This window comes from Salvelinus sp. IW2-2015, linkage group LG1 (assembly GCF_002910315.2).
Source record: "Salvelinus sp. IW2-2015 linkage group LG1, ASM291031v2, whole genome shotgun sequence".
In the NCBI taxonomy this organism is placed as follows: domain Eukaryota; kingdom Metazoa; phylum Chordata; class Actinopteri; order Salmoniformes; family Salmonidae; genus Salvelinus; species Salvelinus sp. IW2-2015.
Window position 1 is genome coordinate 17,451,535 of NC_036838.1, and position 21,026 is coordinate 17,472,560.

General features: G+C 43.2%; 3 long non-coding RNA genes across 3 annotated transcripts; all 3 read right to left on the reverse strand.

Annotated features, from left to right (window-relative positions):
• Positions 1-9,232: 9,232 nt before the first annotated feature.
• LOC139024970 (uncharacterized) lies at positions 9,233-13,689 on the reverse strand. The gene is made up of 2 exons (XR_011476373.1): positions 11,410-13,689; positions 9,233-11,078 (listed from the first exon to the last, which is right to left on the reverse strand). It is a non-coding gene; the product is annotated as an uncharacterized lncRNA (long non-coding RNA).
• A 666-nt stretch (positions 13,690-14,355) lies between these two features.
• On the reverse strand, positions 14,356-15,425 carry LOC111966597 (uncharacterized). The gene is made up of 3 exons (XR_002877665.2): positions 15,313-15,425; positions 14,807-15,102; positions 14,356-14,728 (listed from the first exon to the last, which is right to left on the reverse strand). It is a non-coding gene; the product is annotated as an uncharacterized lncRNA (long non-coding RNA).
• Positions 15,426-15,431: 6 nt separating this feature from the next.
• On the reverse strand, positions 15,432-17,778 carry LOC111966638 (uncharacterized). Its single transcript, XR_002877671.3, has 3 exons — positions 17,308-17,778; positions 15,916-16,886; positions 15,432-15,558 (listed from the first exon to the last, which is right to left on the reverse strand). It is a non-coding gene; the product is annotated as an uncharacterized lncRNA (long non-coding RNA).
• Between the last annotated feature and the right edge of the window lie 3,248 nt (positions 17,779-21,026).

A 21,026-nucleotide genomic window follows, 5' to 3' on the forward strand; every position in this document is an offset into this window, starting at 1 on the left:
CTACATTATCCCAATCATGTAACTAGATTTGGGAAACCGGTATGTTTGTATCACATTTAGCTTTTCCTGTTTTTCATGTACTGTTCTGTATTGCTCCGGGGTGAAGTTTCCCTTAGGTACAGGTCTAGGATCAGCTTCCTCTCCCCCAATCCTAACCATTAGTTGGGAGACTTCACCCTACACTTTTCTGTATCGGCATTTCTTATGTGTCGCATTAGTGTCACCCCAGGATGAGCAGACATAACATTCTTATGTGAAGAGACCTGATAGTTCACATGGAGTCACATGCAATAGATAGGTTTGACCACCAGAGGGTAACAAAGGTTTGGGAACCAAAGAAAGATGATCAAACAGCTCCATTTACAACTTCTTCTTAGTTTCTTAGTTACTTTTCATTTTGGTATTTGCAACATAACAGTATAAGTATAAGCCCTTCAAAAACTATTATTAGTACAAGCACACCTGAATAGAAAATATTAGAAAACGTATTCCACACACGTTGTATTGCAGTTCATGTCCCTTGGGCCAACTCTTTCCTCTGTGCATCATCATGTGTTAAAGGTAGACKACATACATTTTGAAGGGACTCCGTTACTTCCTACCTGTATCCTTGTCAGGGTGAGTTGCAGTACAAAAAAGACAACCTAGAGAGAGAGAGAGGGACATGCATACAGGTTGAGGGCCACTCATTCTAAATAGGGGTATAGTAACTGCTGTGCTGCCTTGTAGCAGATACAGTTCAGCAGTGCATTTACAGCTAACCTACATAGCTTGACGGACTCAGACAAGCTCCTTTCTCCCAACTGTCTGGTTGCATTCCAAATAGCACCCTATTCCCAATTAGTCCATGAGCCAGGGGTGTCGGTCGGGATCACTTGGGGTGACGGTGTCTCATAGTGATTTCTTTGAAGGTCTATGTCCCTAGAGTTGGAAAATGTGTGATAGCAGTGCAGCTATGGTATCTTTCTGTGTGTTATCACTCTTTCTTTCATTCGTCTATCCCATTCATTCTTCCAATASAAATATTACCCCATGACAAACGATGTCAGTATACAACAAGTAATTGCTCACTTAAACCGTTTAACCATATATCATTGGAAAGCTTAGATTCACATTCTCCACATTGATACTGAGAGCCTTAAACATGAATAAATAATAAATACTAAAGTCAATCTTGTTGCAGTGACTTGGAAGCCTTAACTTTAAAAATGGTACTTGTGTCTGTGACTATCATATCAGTCAATATACTGAACCTCGCACAAGGCCTTTCAAATAACAAATTATTTTTTACACTGTTTTAACACTTAAATCAAAGCTGCAGCAATACATTGTATTGTCAGACTTGAGAATGTTATTCTGGGATCCAACTTTAAACACACTTCGACTTACTATCTATCCACCCATCCCTGTCTGTCTGTCTGTCTGTCTGTCTATATACAGTTCTTTAACAGATTCATTTAAGTTACTTTTGGATATTAGACTAAGGGTCGGTCGGGCTCACTTGGGGTGACAATGTTTCATAGTGATTTTTGAAGGTCTATGTCCCTAGTTGGAAAATGTTTGAAAGTAGTGCAGCAGTGGTTGCTGTCTGTGTGTTATTACTCTCTTTCACCCTTCTATCCCAGGGCTCCCTCCAGTAGGGTTTCGTTTCAACCTCAGTTGTAACTAACCTGATTGAGTTTATCAACCTGCTAATTATTAGAATTWAAAAAWAAWAATAATAAACACACACACAGCTAGAATAGGGTTGTCACGACTTCTGCCGAAGTCGATGCCTCTCCTTGTTCGGGCGGTGCTCGGCGGTCGACGTCACCGGTCTTCTAGCCATCATTGATCCATGTTTTTATTTTCCATTGGTTTTGTCTTGTCTTCCTACACACCTGGTTCCAATCCCATTAATTTATTGTTGTGTATTTAACACTCTGTTTTCCCCCATGTCCTTGTCAGAGATGGTTTATTGTTATGCTCGTGATTTATGGACTGGTGTGCGACGGGTTCTTGTWYCCACGTTTATTTTATTATGTACTTTGGTTGGAGTTTTTTAACGTTATTAAACTACTCCATTATACCAAGTTTGATTCTCCGACTTCCCTGCCACCTACACACACGACATGACAAGGGTTCTAAAAAGATGTATAGATACAGGCCCAGAATTCACGCATTAAACCCACAGAAGCCGTTTTCTTATATGGCCACTAAACTTAATGGGGACTTATTGGACAACTTCGCCTGACCATACCTGTATGAAATATAATAGTATGCCCAAAGACATTAAGTTGTTCATGGTGATGTATAACACAACAAAATGAGCCAGATATGTAAAGATGATCAATTATTGATAGAATTGTGGTAAGAATGTGCCCAAAAATCTGTCCAAATCACTGATTTCTGAAGGTGTTATGATCAATAACTTGCAATATTTAATCTTCAAATATGTGAAATTGTAACAAAGACACAGGAAGCAGGTGAAGTCGGAGAGTTTAAGATGAACGAACATAGAGCGAGTACAAGAACAAGCGTCGCGTCTGAACACACAGAAACAATACTGCCTGATGGGTGATACAATGGAATGGCCCCACAAACTGGGGGCTCAGCTTCCAGCAGAGCTGGAGAAGAGCCAGTCGTGATCACCTTGTATGGAACACTGGAGCCTCACTGCAGTGGTGGTCCGCCTGCTCCTTCTGGTGGCGCCTCACGTGGGCAGCGTTCCAAACCATGGAAAACAGAAAGTTAAACGTTTTGACCCTGAGGTCTTCATCAGGCATCCATATGAGTACAGTACTCAATGACATCACTTCCTGAAACAGGAGGTAAAAAAAGTTGTATAACAGTTTCACAATATTAACATTCAAAGTATCAAAATATATGATCATACACAGAGAATGTGATCAATATTTACAGTAATATACATACATAAAATATTCAATTAGGATTTTTTTTAAATATACAATAAAAATGGTTTCAAGTCAAACTCCTCGTTAAGGCCAAGAGGAGACAATGTGTTGAGCCTGTGGATTCAGAAAGATTCCCTTTGAAGAAGTTGCCTCAATGTCCCCTCCCCTGCATGACATCTTGACCATTTCTATTCCAATGTATCTCAGAGAACTAATAGGATGTYYAKCTTGTACRAAATGARCAGCAACCAGATCTTTTGTCTCACCTGTCCATATATTGCTGCGGTGCTCACTGATCCGTGTCTTAAGGCTTCTACGGGTTTTCCCTATGTAAGATAGACCACAAGGACATTTCAACATGTAAATAACATTGGTGGACATGCAGGTAATCAGGCCCTTGATCTTAAATCTTTGTCCTGTGTGTTCCAAACCACTCTTCCACCGCAGGAGCGGCGGTCTGGATTGGCGTCCACGGAACCAGGGTCGGCTGGTACCCCAGGATGCGCTGGAAGGGAGACAGGCAGGAAGGGAGACAGTCCTCAGTCCACCTGCCCGTTGGACTGAGGACAGTACCTGGAAGTGAGGCTGACCGTGACCCCCAGCTTCTCCATGAAGGCTCTCCATACCCATGACGTGAATTGGGGGCCATGGTCGGAGACAATGTCCTCCGGGAGGCCATAGTGCCGGAAGACCTGCTGGACCAGTGCCTCAGCAACCTGGAGAGCGGTAGGGAGACCAGAAAGTGGGATAAAAACAGCAGGATTTAGAGAATCTGTCCAAAACAACCATAATAGTGGTGTAAACATCAGAAGAAGGGAGATCAGTGATGAAATCAACAGACAGATGAGACCAAGGCCGCTGAGGTATGGGAAGGAGTTTCCCTGCTAGAGCGTGCCGGGGAGATTTGGTTTGGGCACAACGGAGCAGGAGTTGACATAGCAAACAACATCCTGCGCCAAGGTGGGACACCAGTATGTAGCGGAGATTAATTGAATGGTGCGGGTGATACCTAGGTGTCCAACTTACAGGGGCCACCCTTAAGGAGAGATGAGATGATGGATCTTAAGATTTTAATGAAGCGGTGGTAGAAGTTGGCTAACCCCAAAAACCGTTGTAGTCCCTTTAGGGTGGTTGGGACTGGCCATGAGCTGATTGCGTCGACCTTCCTTTCATCCATAACCACTCCCTGCGGGCTGATCCGGTATCCCAGGAAGGAGACAGCGGCCTGATGGAACTGGCACGTCGTTGCCTTGACGTACAGGTGGTTCTCCAGGAGATGTTCCAGGACTTCCCGGACGTGGGAGATGTGATCCTCAAAGGTGGCCGAGTAGATCAGGATGTCGTCGATATACACGACCACCTGACGCCCAAGCATGTCCCGGAACACCTGGTTCACGAAAGCCTGTAACATCGACGTAGTGCCCAGACATCGTGCTGAAGGCCGTCTTCCGTTCATCCCCCTCCCGGATGCGGATAAGATTGTAGGCACTTCACAGGTCCAGGTTAGTAAAAAAATAAAAATAAACAGGCACCGCGGAGCTATTTCATGGCGGCCGGCACCAACGGGGAGTGGTACTTGGTGGTGATGGAATTGAGACCTCTGTAGGCTATGCACGGACGTAGACCACCCTCCTTCTTGGCCACGAAGAAGAAGCCTGCCGACGCAGGGGAGGTGGATGGACAGATGAAACCCTGTTGGAGAGCCTCCTGGATGAGGCAGTATTCTGTAACGAGGATGCAGAGAGTCAGGAAGCAGATGCAGTCGGTGAGTTTAATATGACCGACCATAGAGCAAATACAAGAACAAGCATAGAGTCTGAACATGAACACAGAAACAATACTGCCTGATGGGTGATACAAAGAAGTGCTAGATAAAGGGGAAGCAATCAGGGAAGTGATGAAGTCCAGGTGTGCCTGATGAGGAGGCGCATGTGTGCGTAATGAAGGTTGCCAGGTGTGCTTAATGATGAGTTGCCAGGACCGGTGGTTAGTAGACCGCCGACGTCGAGCGCCGAAGCGGGAGTAGACATGATATATACAATATGTATGTGAATAGTCATGGATGTGACCTAGGATAACATTGTTTATCATTTTAATCAGCTCACATCCATAACTATTTACATGTACATATCAATTTGACATGTTTGAAGATGAAATGTTGCAAATATTGATCATAACATCTTCAGAAATGTTGGGAACATTCTTACCACAATTCTGTGAATAATTTAACATCTTTATATATCTGGCACACCTGGCTYATTTGGTTGTGTATTATACATCACTATGAACATTTTAAAGATATAGGATTTTAGGGTATACTACAATTATATTTATTGGAAAAAGTTTTCTGTGGGGTTAAAGGGGAATGGAAACACTAGGATTTAGAATGATAGCTAACTGTAAATCGCCATTTTGGCATTGTTGCGTCACTGACAGGAGAGAAAAGTTTGGAACTCACCAAAAATTGTTAAAAAAAATATTTAAAAGTATGCATTATTATAATTTTTTTATATTTTACTTCCAAAAGTGACTGAATTCATCGAGAGTAGCGCTGAGTCGGAGAATGAGTTTATAACAGAGAATGAAATAACGTTAGTTAGGGAGCCAATAAACCTACTGAAGCAGTTCATGTTTGAGCCGATCGTTACCTCAGATCAAAGTGTTCGTTCTCGTTGCAGTAACAAAACAGATGTGCCGCCTGAAACACCCCAGCTAGAGGGTCGGCGTAGCGGTGATACAAACTGGTTTGAGTGCGGATACTGCCAGATAATGGCTAGAGTATTAGTATGTGCGTTGTAGAGAGATGGTGGTGATACAGCACAAAAGCGGATGGTGGCTGTATTACATCCAGTCAGGGGTTCCTGTCAGTCTGTCTGGATGACGATGTATTGGACGTGTCGCTAATCCTTGTGAAGGACTTCCTGGCAGAAGAGGTTACTCGACCAGTCAGCAGCCGGTATGCCAGTTAAATAATTGCTGAAATGTTGGTTGATTATAAATTGTTTAAAGTTAACATCAGTAGTGGCTAGGTGCTAAATATATATAAATCAGTAACCTACCTATGTTTATCACAAGCGCTGTTTCAAACTAGGGTGACCAGACGTTCCCGTTTTCCGGTGGACAGTCCCGGTGGCCTGTCCCCGGTTTGAGCTGTCCCCGGTTGACGTCTCAATTGCGTTGTGCTTGTTTTGGCCAACAGAGGGGGCTGCTCGCTATAGCAGCTTCATTCACTCTTCTTCTTCTACTAACTACACGCTCGCGATAGTTTTAGAGGAAACTGCTGTGGAAAACATTTTCATGGATAACATTAGCAGTGGAGAGGAAGGAGAGGAGGAAGACTGGAGAGGAAGAAGAGTGAAGGAGATAGAGGAGGAAATGTAAAGATATGGTTACAGAGCCTGCCAATTTATTATTCCAAACAATGTTTTTGTTTGGAATAAAATACAGAATAAAATACAGAAATGAGGCAAGCAATGGGAATCTGTTAACCAAAGTATTATATCTAATAGTGTACTATTTATTATTAAAGATTCTAGAGGAAGGAGAAGGAAAAATGAAGGGAGTAAAAAGAGTGAAGCGAGGAGAGTGTAGAAGAGTGAGGTGGAAAGGTAAAGAGAAGGAAAGGAAGAAAGATCAGGAAGACGATTGGAGGAGAAGAAAGTAAGAAGAGTGACACAAGGAGAGTGAAGAAGAGCAGACGGAGGTACAATGACTCTTTCCAAGAAACGGAAATGCACTTTTTATGAAAAACATGATGAGAGCATTTCCATTTATACGCTCAGGTCAAGAGGATAGAATGGTTCACTGCACCCTTTGTAATTCCTCTCTTTCAATTGGCAGCCAGGGAAGAACAGCAGTGGTAGAACATCAGCAGACGAAAAAGCATAAAGCCTGATTGCCCGTGTTGGTATGCCCTCTGTCACCACATTCTTCAAGAAGGTAGAGCCTTCCCAAGAAGAATATGGTTTAGCTGTGCAGGAGGGTGTCTTTGCAAACCACACTATGCGACACAATCATAGGTACAGATCTATGGACTGCACAGCACAACTGACACGGAAGCTTAATTAGCCAAAGTTTACATGTGCTAGGACAAAATGTGACACCATAGTGAGTAATGTGTTAGCAACATGGACAACTACTTAGGTAACACAGGACCTAGACCAGGTTGAATTTGTGTCCCTGTCCATTGATGCGTCCAATCATGGACGTGTAAAGCTGCTGCCAATAGTAGTCAGATATTGTAAGATATATGATGGCAGCACATCTGTGGAAACGGCTTGATTTTATTGAATTGAAAGGAGAAACGGCAGAGGAAATTGCAGCTGAGGTCCTGGTGGTCATCCAAAAATGTAACCTGGAGAACATTCTCTGCCGACAACACAAATACCAACTTTGGAGGAGTGAATAAGCTGGGGAGGGTCAATGTCCATACCAAAGTTAAAAATGCTCTGCAGCGGGAGGTGATTGGCTTAGAACAGCCAGAACAGCCTTGAATGTGATGTTGAGTACCTGCTCACAAAGATATATGGATATTTTCATATTTTCACCGTCAGAGTAGAAAGATTGAAGAGCTTTTGTGAGTTTGTTGGCCAGGAGTACCATAACATTTTAGGACACAGCGATGTTCGCTGGCTGTCCATGCTCCCTGCTCTAGAAAGAGTGCTGAAAATGCATGTGCCATTTGAAATCCTTTTTTATTTCTGAAGACAAATGCCCTGTTGTCCTGCGAACAATGTTCGAAGATCCACTGACTGAACTTTGGCTGGCCTTTGTCCATGGAAACCTGACCGTATTCAGTGACACGATCAAGATGTCTGGAGGCCAGGACCACTGTGCTGTGGAGTCCGCTGCAATTCTGAGAAACGTTGAGGCAAAATTGACTGCAAGACGTGATGACAACTTCATTCCAGTTTTGGTCAGAGGACTTCTGAGTGAGCTAGAGGAAAATGGAGCCATGTCTAAAGAGAGCTTTCTCAAAACATCCCAATCATTCTTCACTATGGCTGTGAACTACTTTCAAGCATGGGGAAAGCACACAGATAATCTAAAAGATKTACATTGCCTTATTTTAAARAGGCAACCTCTGCGTGAAGAGATCCAGAAGGCAACAGGCACACTGCAGGAAAAATGCCCCAATGTGACCATCAACGAGGATGCATTGTGTGACGAGGTTACTGGCCTGCAAGAGTTCCTAAAGGGGGGATCGCTTGAAGAATGGAAAACATCTGAGACACCGCTTAGTCAGAGATGGAGCACGGTGGTTACCCACTTCAAAGAGAATGACATCCCACACACTAACCTGGCTAGATTAGCGTCTGTTGTTATGTGCTTACCTGGAAGTAATGCACCAGTCGAGAGAGTGTTCTCCCAAATKAATGATMTATGGACAGCAGCAAGAAATAGGTTCACTGGTCCTACCATCAAGCCCATGCTTATTGTGAAGACAAAAGTTAACCTCCCCTGTCAGGAGTTCATGGAGAAGCTGGCCAAAGACAGAGCAATCCTGAAGAAAATACATTCTTCTGAGAAATATACAGATTAGGTTGGTATACGTATATTATGTAGTTACCAATCATCAGCATCTTATTTCTTTATTATGTTGTCAAGTATTTCACATACACTATTGTGTTTTTTCAATTTTTCTCATGAATGGCTGTTCAGATTGGACAGTTCTGTCTTGTCTGTAATGTTTCTGTAATATAGTTGTTTTCTCTGTCTATCACAGTGTGCCTATTAGACTAAATACATTAAACCGGAATTGTCCACATTTTTTCCCCCATAGATAATAACATTGGATATTTTAATGATATATTGACCACCGAACTGGAAATGTCCCCGGTTTCCATTTCAGTAATCTGGTCACCTTATGTTTGGCGCGATGATAACTCATTCACCATTTGATTCGACGACCGGAGTTCGAATAGCAGACAGCATCATTAATTCATGAAATCTCATTCTACCCAATAATGGAGTGCTCATTATAAATGCATTGTGATTTAGTTTCGGTATCAGACTTTTCTTATGATTTTGTTTGCAGAGCATACAGGCTGGCAGTTTATCGCCAGTTCACCCTATGGGCACAAGGGAGAATAGGTCAAGACATAGGTCTAATACCTGCGCCTTATGTAAAAATAGTATTAGTAGGTTTGGCCACTATAACAACAGGTTGAAGTGTAACCAGATAAACTTGCTATGWAGATAAAAACTTTTAACGGCAATAACCGCCGAGTCCCTGTGGTTAGAGTAGTGACTTCAACTAGCTTTGGCTGCCATCTATTGGAAAGGAATGRTAACTACACTGGACAGCTAGCTGGCAGAGTCAAAGGAGAATTTGATAATATATGCAGACACCTTTATTCAAAGTGCACTGGGTACATCGTAGTGGAAACAGATCATAGAAACAGGATTACAAAATACATATTCCATTACAGGGTTATTAAGGTGTTTTTTTACAAGTTCCAATGAAACAAGAAGAGGATTCACAAAAAAGGCTTGTGATTGCAAGTCTTTGCCTCATGCTCAAGATCATTAGACAAACAACTTGTAGTATACCTTAAACTGGCAATCAGCAGTTGCTACATCCATTTTTGCACTTATAAATCAATGATATGTAACCATTGATTCTTGAATAATCTAACTTATAAATGCCTCATGGAGCTTAGTTCAACGGTCGTACCCCATCAGAACCCCAAATATAAGCTTGTTTCACTCCAACATTTGTAAACAAAGAAAATGTAAACAAACACAATATAGCCTCAAAACATGGTCAAAACTATAATTTTGATATCATGGATGGTCAGTCCTCACATCTATAGCTCTGTCTGTGAATTTGAGTGTGGTTACATTTAGGGCTGGGCGATATGGCCTCGAAGTAATATCTCTATATTTTTCAGCGGCTTGGACGATTCACAATATATATCTCGATTTTTCTTGTTTTTCTGTAAACAAATAAAAAAAGACCAAGACATAATTCTTAACCAAATTTTCTTATTAAAATAAAAAAAAGATACCAGGCCTCAAGGCCTATTTGTGCAAACTTGCCARGCTGTCATCATTGTATGCAAATCAAATAAAAAATTAAGAATGAAAAAATGTATCCTTAAGAAGAATTTGCACAATAATAAACCAAATTATAAAAATTCTGTCAAACAAAATATCTTCTTTTACTTTGTTCTCCACAAGTTGCTGGCGAGGACACAAGCCTGTCTACTGACATTTACATTTACATTTAAGTCATTTAGCAGACGCTCTTATCCAGAGCGACTTACAAATTGACTATGGCTTGAGGCATGCCCTGTGACATGTTACAATGTTCCCACCTGTGCTAAAGACCCTATTCGAAGGGGCACTTGTAGCAGGAATGCACAGGTACTTTTTTTTAGCAATATTACTCATCTTGGGAAGTTGGCCTCATGGAGCCTCCACCACTCAAGTGGGTCTTTGTCTGGGTCTGTGGGCCAGACAGCACTGTCTTCTTGAAGAAGCTTGCAAGTGTTTTCTTGCCTTTCTTAGACACAGGTTTACTTTCTTCTTGGCGCACAGTTATGCCAGGGTGACGTGTGCTTTCCTCAGCTAGCAGAGACTTCAGCTCCAAAACAGCTCTTTGTTTGATGCTCTCAATCTTGTCATCTGCTATATATGTTGTCCTGAACCGGGGATCCACCAGCGAGGCCATTTCAAGGAGTTCAACTGTGGCAGGATCTTTGTACTTCGTACAGTTGAGATACTGTAGTGTGGCACTCTTGATTTTCTTTGTGAGCGTGCCCTCACCTTCCTCTGGCTGCAGGAGGTTGCTGTTGAACAGGTTTAGCACAGGCTTGAGGTAGGAGACGCTAACGTAGTTCTCCCCAGACAGAGCGTCAGTGAATTCCTGTAGTGGGCCTATGGCATTGTTCACCGACTCCAACACGTCGATACCCTGATAGTTGGGCACCAGGTGCCTGCTTTTCTTCTCTGAGCCCAGGACCCGGGCTATGGCCTTTTCTTGTTCCAGGATTCATTCTMTCATCTTCTGTCTTGACCCACACCTGGTTGGGGACTTTGTGATGAGCTGGTGAGGGGGTAGACTGAGCTGAGCCTGTGCTACAGACAAGTCTCTCCTCTWCCAGCTGAAGGAAAAGGTGCTGACCAACTTCTTGCACAATCCAATGGCACGGTCAACTCGTGGGTCTTTCACACCATTCTCTGAAAAGAATGAAGAAAGAAACGATTCTAAGATTGGCAGCATTTTCAATAATGTGAAAAGTACAGCATTCAGTTGACCTGTCAAACCAACACCACCTCATCCCACACGTCTATTGTTTAGGAATGTTTGACCGCTAGCTGTTTGAATATGTAATTTATGTAATCATTTTGATTGAAAATGTATTAACTTAGTTAATTTGTTATAATTAAAACAGCCTGTGGTTATTTGCTATTGGATTGTCAGAATGACACAACGATGAAAACATCAGCCTACAGCTGGCCTGAACATAACTTTCTTGAATGCACTTTAATTATCCAATGTCACACTTACAGATGGCGAGGTGAAGCCTGTGCCCAAAGCACTGCAGGTGGGTCCAGTTGTTCAAGCGCAATGCTTTTATCATGTTGCTCCCGCTGTCAGTTTGTTATGCACACCTGTCGGTCTTCGCTCATCTTCTGCAATGCCAGAGTCTTTGAGACCCTGGGCTATTACTTCACTCGTATGATCATCGGGGAAGTAAGACGTCTGGAGGCAGACATTTTGCAATTTCCAGTCTTCATTTATGTAGTGGACTGTCAAACGTATGTATGTATGGCTCTGACGTTCTGCTCGACCATAGATCGGCTATGGTGGAAAAATAAGAAACACTAGCCAGCTTCTCTGACTCTTTCGCGGGTAGCAGTGTATAATCGCGGCAGGGCTTCTTCCGTGAAATACTTGCGGCTTGGCAGTTGATATTTGTGGTCAACTGTAACTTGCATATTTTTAAAGCCTGGCTTTTCTACTGTAAAGATTGGGACCATATCTTTCACTATGTAATAGGTCCCTGCATCCGTTATCTCCTTCCACCTCAAACTTTTCTTGTCATAAGGGATTACGTTTGAAAAGGAGGCRGCTATGGTAGTTTGTCTTTTAGCAGACGTTTTGGGAAGGGACTGGAATCGGCATTGCGTAGTCTCATGCATTTCTCCCATTCCACCGCGTGTTTCAGTTGCAGGTGATGGAAGAGGTTGGTTGTGCCGCTGCTTTTCGTAGCAATTGTCTTTCGACAAATTTTGCACAGGGCATTCGTTTGCTTAACATTAGACCTCTTAAACCCGAACCACTTCCATATTACTGAAAAAACATTGCTGCCCTTTTTGSGGGTTATTTCATCCTCACGAGAGGCTGAGCTGGCTACCTCACTTTCCATTTTGGTGGAACTCTTACCGCCGCTACACTTCTCCGGCATGGTTACAATTTGTGAAAGGCTGTCTAGGGTTGTGATTGGTGGATACCCTCTGTGCACGTGTTGTCACGCAATTAGGACATGATTCGACATTGGGCTGACAGAGAAGAGACCGTGAGATGCTGCATTTGTAAAACATTACAACATTATAACAGAACCTCTATGCTATGCAATCTGGTTTCAGAGCTGGTCATGGGTGCACCTCAGCCATGCTCAAGGTTCTAAACGATATCTTAACCGCCATCGATAAGAAACAATACTGTGCAGCCGTATTCATTGACCTGGCCAAGGCTTTCGACTCTGTCAATCACCACATCCTCATCGGCAGACTCAACAGCCTTGGTTTCTCATATGATTGCCTCGCCTGGTTCACCAACTACTTCTCCGACAGAGTTCAGTGTGTCAAATCAGAGGGCCTGTTRTCCGGGCCTCTGGCAGTCTCTATGGGGGTGCCACAGGGTTCAATTCTTGGGCCGACTCTCTTCTCTATATATCAAGGATGTTGCTCTTGCTGCTGGTGAGTCTCTGATCCACCTCTACGCAGACGACACCATTCTGTATACTTCTGGCCCTTCTTTGGACACTGTGTTAACAACCCTCCAGACGAGCTTCAATGCCATACAACTCTCCTTCCGTSGCCTCCAACTGCTCTTAAATACAAGTAAAACTAAATGCATGCTCTTCAACCGATCGCTGCCTGCACCTGCCCGCCCGTCCAGCATCACTACTCTGGACGGTTCTGATATGTGGACAACTACAAATACCAAGGTCTCTGGTTAGACTGTAAACTCTCCTTCCAAACTCACATAAAACATCTCCAATCCAAAGTTAAATCTAGAATTGGCTTCCTATTTCGCAACAAGGCATCCTTCACTCATGCTGCCAAACATACCCTCGTAAAACTGACCATCTTACCAATCCTAGACTTTGGCAATGTCAAATACAAAATAGCCTCCAACACCCTACTCAACAAATTGGATGCAGTCTATCACAGTGCCATCTGTTTTGTCACCAAAACCCCATATACTACCCACCACTGCGACTTGTACGCTCTCGTTGGCTGGCCCTCGCTTCATACTCGTCGCCAAACCCACTGGCTCCAGGTCATCTACAAGACCCTGCTAGGTAAAGTCCCGCCTTATCTCTGCTCGCTGGTCACCATAGCTGCACCCACCCGTTCCAGCAGGTATATCTCACTTGTCACCCCCAAAGCCAATTCCTCCTTTGGCCGCCTCTCCTTCCAGTTCTCTGCTGCCAATGACTGGAACAAACTACAAAAATCTCTGCAACTGGAAACACTTATCTCCCTCACTAGCTTTAAGCACCAGCTGTCAGAGCAGCTCACAGATCACTGCACCTGTACATAGCCCATCTATAAATAGCCCAAACTACCCCTTCCCCTACTGTATTTATTTATTTAGCTCCTTTGCACCCCAGTATTTCTACTTTGCACACTCATCTACTGTCAAATCCACCATTCCAGTGTTTTAATTGCWATATTGTAWTTACTTCGCCACTATGGCCTATTTATTGACTTTACCTCCCTTATCTCACCTCATTTGCTCACATTGTATATAGACTTATTTTTCTACTGTATTATTGACTGTATGTTTGTTTTACTCCATGTGTAACTGTGTTGTTATATGTGTGGAACTGCTTTGCTTTATCTTGGCCAGGTCGCAGTTGTAAATGAGAACTTGTTCTCAACTTGCCTACCTGGTTAAATAAAGGTGAAATTTTAAAAATAAATAAAAAATAAAAAAATAACAGAACCTCGATTCTTGCGATACAGGCTTTTTCCATATCGCGCTAAAACAAACTGAAATATATCGCCCAGCCCTAGTTACATTTCTCCAGCTCCATCCCTCAGCTTTTTACCGGAAAASGAGCAGGAAGGACACTTTGTTATTGTTTCTACTGCTGATTGCCATTTTAAGAAGTTAAGTTACAGATTAAATACACACCAAAATATGTTACAGATACTCTAAAAATGTCACATCACTCAGACAGTTAGTGAATATGCAGCCATGCAAACAATCAATCAAATGTATTTTACAAAGCCCTTTTTACATCAAAATAATAACCACAGTGGTTATAGAGGGTGTCACAGTTCAACACCTCAGGAGCAAATGTCAGTTGGCTTTTCATAGCTGCGCATTCATAGATCGAGACAGCAGGTCCGGGAGAAAAGGAGAGAGTCGAAACAGCAGGTCTGGGACAAGGTTGCACGTCCATTGAAACGGGTTAAAAAAAAYGGTGGAAAAACAATTCCACTCCGATTCCCTTTATGGATGTGTGTATCTTTGAATTTGCTGTTGAAYGGCCTGCTCCTTCTCCAATTTCGGGAAACACCAGCCCGCTCCCCCAAAGTGACCGCCACTCTCTCTCTTTGGGCACTCAGGAGAGTCCGCTGGGATGGTCCTAGAGACAGATATAAGTTACACAAATCATTTTAGGTAATTTCTCTCTATATGTCTACATTTGACATAATACACTTACCATTGGCACCGCGGTCAATGATGCCGTGTAGGAGCTCAGAAGGGAAACACCATGTCTTCTCCTCCTTGATGGGTTTCACCACAAACGCCCTGGCAGCCTTGAGAACTCTTGCCTGAAACGCTGCACTCCCTCTTCTGTTGTAGCCTGCTGTCTGTCCACTGAATAATTGTGGTCCAAGGCAGCCACTTGGGGTTTGCGATCATCCTCAGCTGGCCAAACGTGTTCCTCTTGGCCACGTATTTAGTGTACAGGGCATGTACACTCTCGAGTTCAACTGTCTGAACACACTTCGTCCCCTACAAAAAATMAAATATCTAATGAATGTAACTAGAGATTAATAAGTAGGCTACTACTATTACAGTTACAGATTTTATTTTAAATAAATTGGTTKTAGTTATTCACATAGGCATGCACAAAAAAACTAAAACAAGGTTTTGAAAAATGTGCTAATTAATTTATTCAAAATGTTGCAGTATATGTACAGAAATAATTTATGTTTTCTTTACCTTCTCGAGATCCAACAATCTTGGGTTGAGGATGATTTTCCTCACTGCCGACGTTATGTTCATCCAGGGTCGCGTTCCCTCTTCTTCAGGTGTGTGTGGGGTGGGGGGGGGGGGGGGGGGGGTTCTCACAGCAGTTGAGTGTGTTCATTTGTGATGTGGTGAACTGCGATGATCCACTTTTCTTTTAGCACCTGGACACTCCCACCAGCAGTGGCGGCACAGTAATGCCCTCACCCATGGCAGTACCTGAGACGCAGGGAATAAATGAGACCCCTGAGTCACTGACTTCATAATCATATAGTTCTGATTTTATATATGACAGTACCTCTGGCTTCCCGATGAACACCAGCTGTTTCCTCAGACCTTTGGCAATGTGCCACAGGCCATACTCATGCCAGGTATCAGCATGTGAGTCCCTCAAATGCACCCTCACACTTGGATGCCTGTCAGTGGCCAGGGTTTCAATACTGCATCCATGGGACTGTTAGTAATAATGATTGTATTATCCTAAAAAAAGGTACCTACATCCTCTTCATACATCCACCAAATACACACTTACAACCCTTAAGCTAGCTACAAAATATAGGTTAGGCTATAGCTTACCTCAATGTGTTGCAGGCATCTCTCTAATCCCTCCGTCTCCAACCAGTAGCTGTTCTTCACTTCGGTCACATGCACAGTCTCCTGTGCGAGGATCAGGTTGGAATCAGAGTCCAGGATGGTGTAAGTGCCAAAGGAGCCACAATGGCCTGGCGAATCACACCGTGCGTCTCCAGATATGATAAATGGACTGTCAACAATTGTAGCCAGATTGGCCTCCATGTGCTGTGTCCACGTGTAGTTATCCTCTAGATGCACTGTTGGTTTGCGAACTGTCGCAGCGACATGTACACCAGGCTTAGGAGGTGACATGTTTCCACAAAAGTGGAGTGGGAGCCACCAGTAAGGAGGGGCGCTGATGGCAACAACAGATTCCCCGCAAACAACTTTCCCACTCTGGTCTGGGACTCCCACTTCCTCCTGTGGCCCACGACACTGTCTCCATGGTGATGACAAAACCATTTATTTTTGTGGATGAACTGATGACACCAGCTCGACATCATGGCTCATGGCAGACATTGAACAACTCCTTCAGCTTGCTATAAAAGACTATGTATTTCAGATCTTGCACACACTCTTCGATAGCATATTTTTGCCTCGCACTGTGATTCTGAGCTCTCAGGTTCATACAGCAAGTTCTGGTCTTCATTGATCTCACTCTCCGTTAGCTCCATCTGGGGTGTATAGGGGCAGGCCTCGGTTGTATACTGATGGTCGTGAGCGCAATCTAGCTGGGCCCCGAGCTCTTTAGTGATGGTCCCGGTGGACCTCTTCTCCACAATTAAGGCATCTATTAGGCTATAGGTCTATTCAAGAATCACTGCATATACTGTATATTGCCAATTTTATATCCAGGGATGACCTATTGTGTCTTGAAATAAACGATAGCCTTAGAAATAACATGGATTTGCTAGTGCCTCCTACTGTACAGTCTCCTCCAGGATGAAAACATTTTCAGGGATGAAGATGTCATCCTGAAAAGAAACAAACGTTTTGTTAATTAAGACAACTGAACCCAAATATATCAGTTGGCGTTAACAAGCTACCTGTCTTGTATGCTATGKCAACACACAGCCAGTACAGGGACATTTATTTTTCAGCAAACATTAGCTAACAAAACATTCAAAAAACAAAACTGTCAACAAAATGTACTACAGTACTTGACCATATGAGGTGGAAGCTAGCTACAGTAGCTAGTTACCTAATAACAGGGCTACACAGAGAAACTGTGTTGCAATTTTAGTTGCAGTTGAGTTATGTTAGTTTGCTGGGGGTTGTTACACAAAACACTTCAGACGCAATTAGTTACCTTCAACTAGAGTTGAAACAAGGTTGTCCAGTGTCTAACGCTAGCCTAGTCAACAACCGTCATGGCTCATGAACGGTTAACGTTACCTCAGGCTCCATTGACTCCTTTTAGTTCGGCTTTTGTTTGACTCCGAAACCGAAGTCAGCGATGTTGATGATGGTCGGTTGGTAACCCCTACACCATAACCTTCGAAATTTAAAATTGAGGGGAAGCAGAAAGCTTCAACGTAGGCCTATGACTCCTTTCCATTCGGAAACTCCCAGCTGCCGCATCGAAAGTGCACTTCATCGCAGTCTTCCTCCGCGAAGTGCTGGCTGCAGATCCTGCTAGCTCGAGCTGACACAGGACATGGAGCCACTTCTTCAAAAGTTGTGGGTCCTTGAGCAGCCGATGGTAGCTTACCGAGGGATTTCTTTGGAGCCAATTCCTACAGCCTGGTGCTATACAGTTCATATTTTAATTACCTTGTTGTTGCCACCTTCGTTGCCACTCTCTTCGATTCACTCTGCGCGAAAACTCAATACCACAGACAATTAGCTGATTCTTGGCAGGACGCAATGGCGTCAGTCATTACTATGGCAATTTAAAATGGCGATGACCATAGCTCAAATAAACCTTGTCGACGATCAAAATACTAAATATAGAGATATTTTTATGTTAAATGCACATGTTTAGTATTAGTGGATTGAATACATGTCTTTGCTTTGATTTACTTCCTAAAGTGTTTCCATTTCCCTTTAATGTGTGAATTCTGTGATTGCCTTCTTGTATCTACAAATCTTTTTTAAACCCTGTTCTAGCTTTGAGTGTGCAATTTGGTGCCTCATCATCAAAGTTACAATCCAAAAACATAGCTGCCCCTTTACATGGAATTCTATGGCTAAGCTTCCAACATTCGAATGTCAATTGCACATTATAGGCAACTTTTAAACAATAGTTTTAGCTGGTGCTTTTAAAGTTAGTTATATTATATATAATTTGAATGGTAATTTCATGACCTTTCAGAACCACTTGTAAAATAAAGTTAGAAATGTATCAGGGTTTCCTATTTAAAGACATTTATACAGATAATTCTGCTATGTACCCTACATGTACATTCTGAAAATATGTCTGATGGATAGCTGTGAATCTAAGCCTTCTAATGCTTTATGATAAAAGGGTATAAGTAAGAAATACATTCTTGTATAATGACATTGTTTGTGAATGGGATGGAGGGATGAAAGGAGTGATACTGATAACACACACAAAGCTACCATTGCTGTACTGCTATCACACATTTTCCAACTCTAGGGACATAAACCTTAAAAAAGATCCCTATGAAACATCACCCCAAGTGAGCCTGACAGCCCAAATTTGGGGGTCTGGCTCATGGACTATATGTAGGGTACTACTTTTGACCAGAGCTCTATAGGGCCCTGGTCAAAAGTAGTGCACTTAATAAGGAATAGGGTGCCATTTGGGACAGGCCCTCTGTCTGTCTGATCTACTAAGAGCTCACTCTTCTCACCCCTCAGGGATTTACAGTTTGTCTGTGTCAGGCTCTTTGGAATAGTTGGGAGATAGGGTTGGTATTGATTCAGTTTTCAGAGCCCTATATTACCTCATTTACAGTACGGTGTTAACTCGTTTTGAGGAAGGGCCATATGCTAAGAGCCCAAGAAGCGGTCAATATAGTCTGCATCCCAAATGTAATTCCTTATATAGGGAGTGCACTACTTTTCACCAGGGCTAATTGGGGTCCAATGGTGAATAGGGTGCTGCTTCTGCCTTTCACAAATACTGTATAGGACTAGTGAGATGGTTGTCTTCTATAAACAGTTTATAGGTTATTGATGATCCTATTACACTGGCAATTTTAATCTGAAAGTGAACTGGCTTGCTCTTTCTCAGCACTTTAATAAAGTAGGCATATGCTTCACTTAGTTCATTTAATGTGTCTTTTCCAATGCTAAAACGAAAATGGATACATATCATGTTACTTCTTAACCTTTTGAGGTGAAAAACTGTAGTGGACTAATAGGCTATGTAAATTAATGATATAAAGTTGCCCTCTGGAAGCATAGAGGGGTGGTGATGGGCAAATGAAATACACTGCTCAAAAAGAATAAAGGGAACACTTAAACAACACAATGTAACTCCAAGTCAATCACACTTCTGTGAAATCAAACTGTCCACTTAGGAAGCAACACTGATTGACAATAAATTTCACATGCTGTTGTGCAAATGGAATAGACAACAGGTGGAAATTATAGGCAATTAGCAAGACACCCCCAATAAAGGAGTGGTTCTGCAGGTGGTGACCACAGACCACTTCTCAGTTCCTATGCTTCCTGGCTGATGTTTTGGTCCTTTTGAATGCTTTCACTCTAGTGGTAGCATGAGACGGAGTCTACAACCCACACAAGTGGCTCAGGTAGTGCAGCTCATCCAGGATGGCACATCAATGCGAGCTGTGGCAAGAAGGTTTGCTGTGTCTGTCAGCGTAGTGTCCAGAGCATGGAGGCACTACCAGGAGACAGGCCAGTACATCAGGAGACGTGGAGGAGGCCGTAGGAGGGCAACAACCCAGCAGCAGGACCGCTACCTCCGCCTTTGTGCAAGGAGGAGCACTGCCAGAGCCCTGCAAAATGACCTCCAGCAGGCCACAAATGTGCACGTGTCTGCTCAAACGGTCAGAGAAACAGACTCCATGAGGATGGTATGAGGGCCCGACGTCCACAGGTGGGGGTTGTGCTTACAGCCCAACACCGTGCAGGACTTTTGGCATTTGTCAGAGAACACCAAGATTGGCAAATTCGCCACTGGTGCCCTGTGCTCTTCACAGATGAAAGCAGGTTCACACGCACATGTGACCGACGTGACAGAGTCTGGAGACGCCGTGGAGAACGTTCTGCTGCCTGCAACATCCTCCAGCATGACCGCGTTTTGCGGTGGGTCAGTCATGGTGTGGGGTGGCATTTCTTTGGGGGGCCGCACAGCCCTCCATATGCTCGCAGAGGTAACCTGACTGCCATTAGGTACCGAGATGAGATCCTCAGACCCCTTGTGAGACCATATGCTGCGCCGGTTGGCCTGGGTTCCTCCTAATGCAAGACAATGCTAGACCTCATGTGGCTGGAGTGTGTCTGCCTTCCTCTTGCAGGAACTGCTTTGATGCTATGGACTGGCCCGCCTGTTTCCCAGACCTGAATCCAATTGAGCACATCTGGGACATCATGTCTCGCTCCATCCACCAATGCCACGTTGCACCACAGACTGTCCAGGAGTTGCGGATGCTTTAGTCCAGGTCTGGGAGGAGATCCCTCAGGAGACCATCCGCCACCTCATCAGGAGCATGCCCAGGCGTTGTAGGGAGGTCATAGAGGCACGTGGAGGCCACACACACTACTGAGCCTCATTTTGACTTGTTTTAAGGACATTACATCAAAGTTGGATCAGCCTGTAGTGTGGTTTTCCACTTTAATTTTGAGTGTGACTCCAAATCCAGACCTCCATGGGTTGATAAATTTGATTTCCATTGATCATTTTTGTGTGATTTTGTTGTCAGCACATTCAACTATGTAAAGAAAAAARTATTTAATAAGAATATTTCATTCATTCAGATCTAGGAGGTGTTATTTTAGTGTTCCCTTTATTTTTTTGAGCAGTGTATTATCACTAAAATGTGATTGTATTGTAATACATTTCTACTAAAGGTATTGGGATATTTTGATCTACACCAATCCCCATTAGGTACAATGCAACACCATACACATCATGTTTGTTTCATAAAAGGGTAATGAACGAGTTATAACATGATATCAAT